The sequence below is a fragment of the Carlito syrichta genome, unplaced genomic scaffold (assembly GCF_000164805.1).
Source record: "Carlito syrichta isolate Samal-C Ts95f unplaced genomic scaffold, Tarsius_syrichta-2.0.1 Scaffold314772, whole genome shotgun sequence".
Lineage (NCBI taxonomy): Eukaryota > Metazoa > Chordata > Mammalia > Primates > Tarsiidae > Carlito > Carlito syrichta.
The window spans coordinates 106,151-114,958 of NW_007258868.1; positions in this window are offsets into that span (position 1 = coordinate 106,151).

An 8,808-nucleotide genomic window follows, 5' to 3' on the forward strand; every position below is an offset into this window, starting at 1 on the left:
GTCTCGAACCCGCGGGCTCAGGCAATCCACTCACCTCAGCCTCCCAAAGGCGCGGGATAACAGGCTGAGCCACTGAGCCTGGTTTCTAGGAGTTCTGAAAGATGCAAATTGCCACTTGTGCCAAAAAGAACCTTATTGTTGCACCAGAATTTTATTTTCAAGCCTAATTTACATCTAAATGTGGAGCAAGAGAGCAACACCAAAGGAAAACTCCACTTTTTTCTCCATTGGAGAAATAAAAGCAGAGGGGAAAAAAAATCTAAAATTGTTTTCCATTTGTCATTTACAAAGTCAGAAACTGGTCTACTGTGATAACATTGCAACTTCCCTTTTTTCTGTCATGGTTTTTCACTCTTATTTGGTTTCTGGTGGTGGAGATTAACAACAAAACTCTTTTTATTAGTTGGAGTCTCAATCTATCGCTCAGGCTGGAGTACAGTGGCACACTCACGGCCACCCTAGCGTCGACCTGCTGAGCTCAGGCGATCCTTCCGCCTTAGCCTTCCAAATAGCCAAAACTATAGGCATGTACTACCACACCTGGCTAATTTTTAAAAATTATTTTAGAGATGAGTTCTCGCCAAGTTGTCCGGGCTAGTCTCGAACCCGCAAGCTCAGGCAATTCACTCGCTTCGGTCTCACAAAGTGCTGGGATTACAGGCTGAGCCACTGAGCCTGGCCTAACAACAAAACTCTTAAGGAGGAAAAACCTTTTTTTGTCATTTGTCTTTATAGCCTGAAAGAAAAGTAAGGTATGGCATGCAGGGGAAGAAAGATAATTTTTTTCCTGAACCATCATACAAAGAGGGACTCCCAAAAACCTAGAATTTATTTATTAAAAATTGTGCATTTAGCCGGGCTCGGTGGCTCAGCCTATAATCCCGCACCTTGGGAGGCTGAGGTGAGTGGATTGCCTGAGCCCGTGGGTTAGAGACCCTCCTGGGCAACTTGGCAAGACCTCATCTCCACAATAAATCAAAAAATCAGCCGGGTGTGGTAGTGCGTGCCTGTAGTTCCAGCTACTTGGAAGGCTCAGGCGGAAGGATCGCCAGAGCCCAGTCGTCGAGTCTGCGGTGGCCGGGAGTGGCCACTGCACTCCAGTCTGGGCGACAGAGTGAGACTCCAACTCAAAAAAAAAAAAAAAAATTGTGCATTTATTCTGACATATTTAAACTTCAGTCACCTTCGAAGTACTCTCCATTTGATGCAATACACCTATCGAGATGTTTTTTCCTCTGCTCAGTTTTTGAATGCATCAATTTTGATGTCTTTTACTACTTCTGCCTTTTTTTTTATTTTCGTCTGTGAAAGATAACAGATGATTTATTTTCATAAATAAAGAAGTCTGCTAACGTGACCAAGAGCATATACTAGGAAGCAGATTTGACCCGAAGCTTGTTAGAAATGGAGGCGTGGGCCAGATGCAGTGGCTCACGCCTATAATCCCTGCACTTTGGGAGGCCGAGGTGAGAGGATTGCCTGAGCCCGTGGGTTCGAGACCATCCCGGGCAACTTGGCGAGACATCATCTCTAAAATAAATTAAAACATTAGCCAAGCATGGTGGCGCATGCCTGTAATTCCAGCTACTTGGAAGCCTGAGGCAAAAGGTTCGCCTGAGCCCAGCAGGTCCAGGCTGTGTTGGCCGGGAGTGTGCCACTGCACTCCAGCCTGGGCGACAGAGTGAGACTCCAACTGGAAACAAAAAAAATGGAGGCGTGATGATAGTCATGCAGTCTTGGGGAAATGAAACTTACTTAGAAATAAGGAAGCTGAAGCCCTCCAATCAAATAGCAACAAGTACTTTTTTTAACCTTATTTGGACCCAAAAATGCTTAGGGAATGTTCGGGAGAGATTGTGTCCCTGTAATCCTGGATAGTGAGGAACCAGAGGAGGGACTTACACACTAGAAAATAAAAAGCTTGTTGTAACCACCTTGGGTGTGCCTGCATACCAGACACCCGATCTTGCAAGACTGTCATTAAAGTCTTGCTTCTGTTGAACTCCACATCTCTGTGTCTATCCTTTGATTTTGGACAGATGAGTTCATTTCTCACATCTTCCACACCAGCAAAACATTTCCTTTTGAGGACTTTTTCACCTGAGGAAACAAAAAAAAGTTGCTTGGGGCGAGATCGGGTTAACAGGGAGGATGAGGCACAGGCATCCTGCTGTTTTTTTGGTAAAAAACTGCTTAGTTTTTTGGGGTCTCCTCTAATAAATTCTCAGTTGGAATAGACTTCTGTAACAAAAGGCACATGAACAAGAGAAAAAAAGTATTTATTAACACATGCAGTGCATATCACGATGGAGAAACTAATAAAAAGTAACTTAAGCCGGCTCCGTGGCTCAGCCTATAATCCCGCGCCTTGGTGAACTGCCTGAGGCTGCGGGTTCAAGACCCGCCTGGGCAACTGGTGAAACCTCATCTCTACAATAAACAAAAAATGAGCCGGGCGTGGTAGCGCGCGCCTGTAGTTCCAGCGCTACTTGGAAGGCTGAGGTGGAAGGATCGCCGGAGCCCAGCAGGTCGAGGCTGCGGTGTCCGGGAGCGGCCACTGCACTCCAGTCTGGGCGACGGAGTGAGACTCCAACTCAAAAAAACAAGACCAAAAAAAGTAACTTAAATTGGTGGCTTGGAAATCTTATATAGTATCTTTAACAAAGAACAATCAGTTTGTAGAGAAATGACAGGACAAAGAAAAGTTTTAGGTTTCCAAAGGTGGTAAACTATGAGAAAATATGTATGCAGGAGGAAAGGAATGGGTAAGACTTGTTTACAGACTCTTCTGATGCTGTCTCTGGGCTGATGAGTGTGGAACTGCCTCCGGTAAAGCAGAATTTAGATCCCGTCTTTAGGCAGAAAAACAGGATAGAGAGAGGTTATTCTCCATTTGTTGCTTCTTTTTCTTTCTTTCTTTCTTTTTTTTTTGAGTTGGAGTCTCACTCTGTCGCCCAGGCTGAAGTGCAGTGGCCGCTCCCGGCCACCGCAGCCTCGACCTGCTGGGCTCCGGCGATCCTTCCGCCTCAGCCTTCTAAGTAGCTGGAACGACAGGCGCGCACCACCACGTCTGCTGATTTTCGATTTATTGTAGAGATGAGGTCTCGCCAACTTGCCCAGACGGGTCTTGAACTCGCGGGCTCAGGCAATCCACTTGCCTCGGCCTTCCAAAGTGCTAGGATTACAGGCTGAGCCACCGAGCCCGGCCTACAGGGAATTTTAAATGTTCCTGAAAGATGATAAATATCAAAACCTCTAGATTTGATAGTAAATTCGTTGACATTATTAGATCACAAGAATCTTCCATTTCTGACTATTGCAGCCTGCAGGCTAAGAATAGTATTTGTTTTCAGCTGTGTTGTTTTGTCATTTCTGTTTTACGTCTTCAAATGGGGTCACAAATTTCTTGTTTCAATTTGCTAACTTCAAACAATCAATTAGCAAATATTTATCTGACTCCACTTATTAAGACATGCTTTGTGAAAGTAAGCTAGGCATAAGGCAAGTTTCCTGAACACAAGCGGCTTAAAATTTGGTTAGGGAGATCGGATCCAGAGGGCATTAATATTCTTTGGTTGCTAAGATTCATTCATCCATTATAGCAGCAGTGGTTCCCTTCTTTTCTCTCTGCACTTAAGCAGATCTTTAGCAAAGAAGATGATGGGCTCGGTGGCTCAGCCTGTAATCCCAGCACTTTGGGAGGCCGAGGCGAGTGGACCGCCTGAGCCTGTGGGTCCAAGACCTGGGCTCAACTTGACGAGACCTCATCTCTACAATAATTAAAAAAAAATAATTCCGGCTACTTGGAAGGCTGAGGCGGAAGGATCGCCGGAGCCCAGCAGGTCGAGGCTGCCGTGGCCGGGAGCAGCCACTGCACTCCAGTCTGGGCGACAGAGTGAGACTCCAACTCAAAAAAAAAAAAAAAAATAGTAGAGCATGGTAGCGTTCGTCTGTAGTTCGGAAGGTTGAGGCAGAAGGATCGCTGGAGCCCAGAAGTTCAACACTGGGGTGGTGGTGAGCGTGCATGCCACTGCACTCCAGCCTGGGCAAAGGAGTGAGACTCCAACTCAAAAGAAAACAAAAGAAAGAAGATGACTATGTCACAGAGGAGAAACACTCTGCTTTAGACAAGGATCACTTTATTCATATAAAGAAACATTTAAAACACTGTAATAAACAAAAGAGATTACTGGATATACTTTCAGTGGAATCTAAAATGCTGGGATTATCTGATCATCTAGGGATATTCACTCTTGTCTTTGATTACATTGTCTTTGATTTTACAACTCTTTACAAACTAAAATTAACTTGTAGAAAACAAGTTACAGTGTAAATAATTCTTGTCAACAACCTTGCAAATAAATTCTATCCAGTGATGGGATCACCCTCTTTCTCTCCCAAAAGTCAGTTTTGCATGTATTTGGAAATTCATTTCAAAGTTTCTCATTGATAAATATATCTGTTGTCTGGATTTTCTTTGAACCTGTTGTAACATCTTACTGGTTTCCTCATTTAACTAAAGAGTTAGTAAAATCTTTGACACATGTTCCTTTTATATTTGTATGAGAATCATGATTTTATTATTTAAAAAATTATTCTTTAATACTAGTAACAAAAAAACTCCTCAAACTAATTTGGACAAATGACAAAATGTAATGGGAATATACAGGCCTATTTTGAGAGAAACCAGGCCCTCCATAGGTCTGGAACAGGAAAATCTTTAGGAACCCCAAGAAGTTATCGCACAATCTTCCCAAAGTCATGAGGTCTTTTGTCTCAGCTTCTCACTTTGCATCTATTTTGTCTTAGTCCTTCTGGGCTCCTATAACAAAAGACCTTAGATTGGGTAATTTATAAACAACAGAAAGGTATTGGAGGCTTGGAAGTCCAAGATAAAGGCACCAGCAGATTTGGTCTCAGCTGAGGGCTCCCTGCTTTGTAGACGACATCTTCTATGTGTGCTCACATAGTGGAAGGCGTGAACCAGCCCCTTTGAGCACTTGTATAAGAACATTAATCCCATTCATGGCCGAGTCAGTGGCTCAGCCTGTAATCCCAGCACTTTGGGAGGCCGAGGTGAGTGGATTGCCTGAGGGGCTTGACGAGATCTCATCTCTACAATAAACCAAAAAATTAGCTGGGCGTGGTAGCATGTGCCTGTAGTTCCAGCTACTTGGAAGGCCGAGGCGGAAGGATCGCCGGAGCCCGGTAGGTCGAGGCTGCGGTGGCCGGGAGCAGCCACTGCACTCCACTCTGGGCGACAGAGTGAAACTCCAACTCAAAAAAAAAAAAAAATCTCATTCATGACAGCTTTGCCCTCATGATTTAGTTACTTCCTAAAGTCTCTACCTTTTATTTTATTTTATTAGGTTTCAACATATGTATTTTGGAGGGGACACAAACATTCAGACTATAACATGCTTCATTCTCTTCTTTGGCAGCAGATTGATTTTCTCTGCTTTTTCCATGGAGAAATGGCCACCATGGCCCTAAAGTTACAGGAGCTTTTTTCATTTAGTCATTCAACAAAAATTTGTTGGGTACTTACTATGCCAAATACCTCTTCCTCCAGCACCACCAGCCAACACATTAACGCTTCAGTATACCCATACACATTCCTGGAAGACAGACTCTTACTGGTTCATCTAGTTCATTCTATCCATTCTAATCAGCTGTGGAAGCGAATTCCTGAGAAGATGGCTGGATAAAGCAGACAAATGGAGCAACATGTTTTCTTCATGCATGAAATGTAAACTATTCGCATGAAACAGTGTCAGAGATGTACTGTATTTCAACCTCATCTGGAGTATGCTGCAATACAGTCCTGACTCTTAGCACCTGGAGTTAGTGCACATGCCACGTCCTCCGCAAGACTACCCTTACTTCAGATTCTAGCCACAGATTCCAGAGGCTCACAGGCCAGCTATACATCTCACCAATTTGGCCCCAAATATGGGGTTTTCTTTTTCTTCTTTCTTGAGTTGGAGTCTCACTGTTGTCCAGGTTAGAGTGCAGTGGCACACTCATGGTCACCACACCCTCGACCTGCTAGGCTCAGGCAATCCTTCCGCCTCAGCCTACCAAGTAGCTGGAACTACAGGCAAGCACCATCACGCCTAGCTAATTTTTCTTGATTTATTGTAGAGATGAGGTCTTGCCAAGTTGCCCAGGCTGGTCTTGAACTCGTGGGCTCAGGCGATCTTCTCACCTCAGCCTCCCAAAGTGCTGGGATTATAGGTGTGAGCCATCGCGCCCAGCCAAATATGGGGTTTTCATAACCTCTCTGGTTTGAAAATTTGTTACAACAATTCAAGAAAATATATACTTATGGCTAGTTTTATTATAAAGTATACAACTCAAGAACAGTCCATTGAAAACATACATGGAGGAAGGTCTGCTGAGCTTCTGTGCCCTCTCCTGAAATATTCAGATGAGTTGCCCTCCTGGCACATCGATATTCATCAGGAAGTTCCACTAAACTCTGTTGTCCAGAGTTTTTGTTGAAGGTTCATAACATAGGCATATTTGATCGAGTAAATCATTGGCCACATGATTGAACTCAATCAGATCAGGCTGGTTCAAAGTCCCAACCATCTAGTGCTTTAATCACATAGTTGATCTTTCTGGTGACCAGTCCTTGCCTTGAGGCTGGCTAGATGCCCACAATGAGTCACCCCACTATTACAAAGACACTTCTCTCACTTAGGAAGTTCCAAAGTTTTTTAAAACTTTGTACCAGAAATGGAGACAAAGGCCAGATATATAATTTATTATACCATGATATATCTTTATATTGTATTAAATGCTATAAGAGTTCCCATAGTGTTTCACTGGCTGAGATAAATTGAGTTTTCTTGAGGGGATAGAAATTCCAAGAGGAAAAAAAGAACAGAAAAAGCAATTCAGATGAGATTTTTTAAAAATTGTAATATGACAACTGGCATAAGTATAGTATTTTTCTTTAGCAAACAAGTTAGTGTGGAAGATAAGGTACTAAATGTACTTGCAGCTCAACAGTGAAGGATTGTGAATCCTAGGCTAATGACTTTTAAAATTTTATCTTGTTGATAGGCGATTTAAGGAAGGAAGGGAGTTAGTGACATAAGTGGTATTTTAGGAAGACCAGACTGGCAGCAATATGTAGGTTGAATTAGAACAGGGAAATCAGAGAACTATTAAAAAGTGTCAAAGTATAATTTTAAAAATGTATAATTTTTAAAAGCATGACTTTCATACAAATATAGAATGAACACGTATCAATGATTATTATCTAACTCAGCGAGTTAGATAATAAGTTAACTTAAGGAAGAATTACAGAACAGGGGATATATAATAGTTCATCTGTAAAGGCATATGGCACATGGACTGGCTCATGCCTGCAATCCTAGCACTTTAGGGGGCCAAGGTAGGAGGATCCCTTGAGCACAAGAGTTCAAGGTTACAGTGAGCTATGATTACGCCACTGCACTCTAGCCTGGGTGACAGAAAAAGAGCCTGTTTATTTGAAAAATAAATAAGTAAAAAATAAAAATGAAAAGAAATACCAATGCTAGGTTTGAGATAAACTTCGGAGGTTTTTTTTTTTTTGGTGGGAAATAAATCATTTGAATCTCTTCTTGAAAAAATTCACAAATTAATTTGCAACTTCCCAAAGTCTGGGCCCTAATCAATAGTAAATATTAAACCATACCAAAATACATTTTCTAGAAAATGAAATAATTCTTGGAGAAACTTTTTAGGCATTAAAAGGATATGTAGTCATTTTTGGGGGCTTGTTTCTGAGTTTGGATAATTTTTTTTTTGGAGTTGGAGTCTCACTCTGTCACCCAGACTGGAGTGCAGTGGCACGCTCCTGGTCACCGCAGCCTCGATCTACTGGGCTCTAGCGATGCTTCCATCTCAGCCTTCCAAGTAACTGGAACTATAGGCGCACGCTATCACGCCCGGCTATGGATACTTTTTCTTAATGATACCCCTTATAATTATGAACACTTTAAAGATTAGTCTTGATTACATCTATTTCTTTTCTTTTTTTTTTAGTTGGAGTCTCACTCTGTCTTGTAGGCTGGAGTGCAGTGGCATGTCCACGGCCACCGCAGCCTCAACCTGCTAGGCTCAGGCAATCCTTCCACCTCAGTCTTCTAAGTAGCTGGAATCACAGGTAAGCACCATCACACCCAGAAAATTTTTAAATTTATTGTAGAGATGAGGTTTTGCCAAGTTGCTCAGGCTGGTTTCAAACCCCTGGGCTCAGACAATTCTGTCACCTCTACCTCCCAAAGTGCTGGGATTACAGGCATGAGCCACCGCACCTGTCTGATTACATCTATTTCTAAAAGCTGAGCTCATGGTATTTTGACCTGATTTATTTGTGGTTATTGGTTTCACAGATTAAGAACCATACATGTTCCTTCATGGTAGCCTTTTCATACTAGATGAAATGAAATCCATTTTCTTTTTTTTTTTGAATTGGAGTCTCACTCTGTCACCTAGACTGGAGTGCACTGGCCGCTCCTGGCCACCGCAGCCTCGACTTGCTGGGCTCCGGCGATCCTTCTGCTCAGCCTTCTAAGTAGCCAGAACTACAGGTGCGAGCTACCACGCCTGACTAATTTTTGATTTATTGTAGAGATGAGGTCTCGTCAAGTTGCCCAGGCGGGTCTCGAACCCGCGGGCTCAGGCAATCCACTCACCTCAGCCTCCCAAAGCGTGGGATTACAGGCTGAGCCACCAAGCCTGGCCCAAAATTCGTTTTCTAATATGATACTTCAATATAGGCACGACAAAACAATTTACTTGTTTTATCAT